This window comes from Lycium barbarum, chromosome 12 (assembly GCF_019175385.1).
Source record: "Lycium barbarum isolate Lr01 chromosome 12, ASM1917538v2, whole genome shotgun sequence".
Lineage (NCBI taxonomy): Eukaryota > Viridiplantae > Streptophyta > Magnoliopsida > Solanales > Solanaceae > Lycium > Lycium barbarum.
In genome coordinates, this window is record NC_083348.1 from 31481047 (window position 1) to 31485191 (window position 4145).

At 39.0% G+C, this 4145-nt stretch overlaps 1 pseudogene; it reads left to right on the plus strand.

Moving 5' to 3' along the window:
• Positions 1 to 2130: 2130 nt before the first annotated feature.
• LOC132625255 (5S ribosomal RNA) lies at positions 2131 to 2252 on the plus strand (annotated as a pseudogene).
• Positions 2253 to 4145: the final 1893 nt, after the last annotated feature.

Consider the following 4145-nt stretch of genomic DNA (forward strand, 5'->3'; position numbering starts at 1 on the left):
ACATCATTCAAAGTACAGAACGTACATTAATGGCATAGGAAGTTTCAAACACATCCTTGGGTCCTAAACAGACGGTTGCGGATCATAACGGACACAAACGAATCAAACAAACCGAATAAGGGGAGCCTCGGGGCTCGCGGGCCCACCTCGAGTCAAATTGAGGTGGCGGACACAAATCACAGACTTTCGGCTCCATAGAGCCATCTACAAAAGTTTCGAAGAGTTTCGGACACAACAGCACAAGTTATGGAGGTACGAACATTCTTTTAACCAAATGCGACAAAAAGGGTTCAATCGCGCTGAGTGAATAGTGCTCGAACTTGAACTTCGATTTCCAAGAGTAGGATTATTCCCGAGGGGCCGATCTTAACCTAGTATGTCTAGGACATGCCAAAAGAATGATAGGTAGGCTTTACATACCTGGTTGGCGCCTTACGCTCCTCAAATCGCAATTCCCGTTTCGTCCAGAAACTGCAAATGGTCACTTTTACCAGTTACTATTCATGAGAATTAACATTTTAGTCTTTGGGCTATATTTGGCTACCGAAATTTTGGCAGCATTTCCCCTATAAATCTAACACCCCCGAGACTTAGCTCGGCTCAAAATATAACAACATCAACAGCCCAAACATCATTACACAATACGAATCACAATCAAACACATTAACTTCACAATTGCACCTTATTTCATAAGTTGGTAATCCTATTTCCAAACTTCGCAATTTCAACTCATATCCACATTATTGTATTCATTCATTCAAGATTATTCCATTACATAACAAACAAGTTCCAAACCATATACAAACATCCCCAAGGTTCACTACTTTCCAATTTTTATTCAAAACACCAAAAGTTACGACGAACGTTCTAACTTGCGTCGTTTCATTCCAAATTCGTCATCATCAACCATAAGTCTTATTTAAGGTCTTTAGTATCATAAATATACTATGATATACACAAATATACCGAATGTATACACTTTCCGATAACGTTCGAAATTATTTTCTAACACCAACTCAATTCCTTAATCAATCCTTTACAACATAATGACCACAACAACACATCATTCAAGCTAAATAAGATCAAATTCTTATGCCTTAAACCTTATAAAACCCACGGCCAAACACACTCTTTTTGCACACACACGCCATGCACAAACACAACACCATGCCAAAATCTTCATGCCAATTCAATCACTAACACATATGTATCCATTTCATAGCATTAAAACATAAAGATCTTACCTTTTTCTTGAATTTCCGATTTGCCGCAAACGAGCACCTTACGCCAATCTAATTATACCACCACGAAGAGCACCTCGAACTCATCAATCATTCCAAAAGAGACTAGGTGATTGGATTAGAAACAAGCCACGGATTTTTTTTTTCTTTCTCTTTCTTTTTCGGCCGAGAGCACCTTCAATGGTGTTCTTGAGATTTTTTTTTTTGATCTTGATAAAGCTAACATATATCATATATATCCACTCCTAGGTCATGTGCATAGCACATGACCTTAATAAATGGACTTGGACTTGCTCCCTTGGGCCGGCCAATTCACTTCCTTTGGGCCTCAATTTTTGTATTCCATTTTCTTAGCCCAATTCATAAAATGTCCCGTTTTGTAATTCCCGAAACTAATTTCCGAAGTTCCAAATTTACCCTCGGCCTTCCCCGACGTCTTAACATTAATAACTCCATAACCAACATATTCATATTCACCAAAATCAAAATATTTCCTCAACACACAAGTCTTCTTTATTTCTTGATTTCCCGTTATACGAAAATACGGGACATAACAAACTTCCTATGTGCGTATGTATTTACTTCAGGGTAATATTGAATAGTGATGAGTGGAAATCCTAAAGGGGATCAGTGACTTAAGTATTTGGAAGTAACTACGATCAAGATGCCTTCGCCATCATTAGGAATCTTGAAAGCTAGGATGAAAAGTAGTTATACATGCAGATTGAAGGTGATTATTGAGGATTTCAAAGGCCAAAATAACATTTGCTTAGTCGGAAGAGTAAGAGATCCTTTCTAATTCGGAGGGAGATGCATTACAAGAATGTTTTGGAATTTGTTAAGACTTCAACTTGCTTTAGGTTATGTGAGGAAGGTGACGCAGCAAGGTGTATACGATTATACCAGCACTAACGCACCGGATCCCATTAGCACTCCAAGGCTAAGCGTGCTAGGGTGAGAGAAATACTAGGATGGGTGACCCCCTGGGAAGTATATTAAGAGTCCTACAAATTCAGACATAAGAGACAGCTAAGAAGCTAGAGTAGCCTAAGGGAAATTGTAGTATGCAGAGTGCTTAGAAACCATAAATGGTCGCGAAGGATGAGGCGGACTAGATTGGCAAAGAGAAAAAAAAAAGTGCATCACAGCTCTAGAATTAGGATGAGTTCGAATAGTATTGGGAAGTACTTTGTAAGCGAGGCGTTAGTAAACATATATATATATATATATGTATGTGTATGACATCCCATATGTGGCTGCGCCAATCGGTATATGTGTCCCAGCAACCGACGTTGCGGTATACTGAAGGCATCAATCGAACAAGGTAGTGAAGTTCAAGTGATAGATGTTATAAGGTAAGTTGATGATATTGTAACCATAGGCTAGAGTTGGAAAGTCCTAATGCAACAACATCAGGGAAAGGAAGAAAGTGAATATACAGAAAGTAAAGAGATTAGAATGCCTTGAGAAACAAAAAGTGTAAGAAACGAGGGTAAGTGAAGCTTCCAAGAGGGACGATGGGTAAGGCAAGGGACTATTTGGATAAAATTCGAAGGTAGGCATGCGAAAGGTATAAAGTATGGTAGTGTGAAGCAAAAGATGAATGTGTGGGGTTAGAAAACAGACTTCGATAAGTGGGACTAAAGGATAGTAATCACAAATAGGGATGTGAAGTAAGAGAGAGAATGATCAGGCCTTGCAACGATACTAAGATATTTCCAGGTCTCGAGAGGTGTCTAAAGGGATAAATGTGTAGTTATTCTGACATGGTTGCCTCAGATATAGAGAAGATTTCCTAAAAGGTGACTTAAGAATAGAACGTATTTGCACGTTCAAAGGAATATTTCACGAACTTCCGAGCCGATACTATAAATAACAAAGAAGAGAAGGGTGCTCGAGAAGGAAGGAACTCAAGAAAGGTTTGAGGATAAAAGCAGGAAAGGTACACTAATGGGCTGGTCAAAAGAAGAAGAAAGGAAGAAAATAAAAATTGAGCAATCACCAAGGACAAGCGAGAGGTTAATGAACTAACAAGGCTAACCAGGAGGTAGTACATCAATGACATGGGATGAGGATAAGGAATACTGAGGTTTAATTATAAAGGAAATAAAAAGATGTATGGGAAATATTCATGAGTATGGACTAGCCCTGGCGGTAGGAAGGAGAAGAAAGAAGAGGGTATATTTGCAAGGAATTCATGACATGAACAAGAAGTGGCAGAAAACTGGAAGAACTACAATGCATAGGTGGGACGCAAATAAGTAGTCAAGGAAAATTTCGGATAAGTGAGCAAGGAGAATAAAAGGATTGATAGTGGAAGGGGAAGAGCATAGCATATTAACCCTCAATGATATATTGTAGGTGTAGAGTGAAACCGGAAACTCAGAGTAAGAAGACTTTCAGTGATAATAGTTGTGGAGGAAGATGAGGGATAAAAAGAGCAAAGCGAGACCAAACGTTTTGTAAAATGTTTTGATGGATTCTAATGTTTCCATTAACCCGTTGATTCGGGAAATGTTCAGTCATAAAAGGTAGAAGTAGAAAGGCCTTCAAAAAAGGCAGCGAGAATTGATATGTAATGCATAAGCGCTTTATTCAAATGCAAAGCCCTCGATTAGCAGAAAGGAAAATAAGTCAAGCTGTACGATGAGAGAATTATGGTATTATAAGAGACCAAAAGAGTCGAAGGATCGTTAGGGTAGGCCGATGACTACTGATACTCAGGAGTTACTAGTGTATAAGAACACCCTTAAAAAGGGGGGAAGGGCAGATCTAGTCTTGAAACGAGGTATGGCATTGTCAAAAGTTCAAGGAAAGAATGAGGCTAGCTTAAGAAGGCCAAAATTCGGGCCGTAGTGGCATACCAAGAATGCATTAAGAGGTAGCAGGAACGAATTAAACATA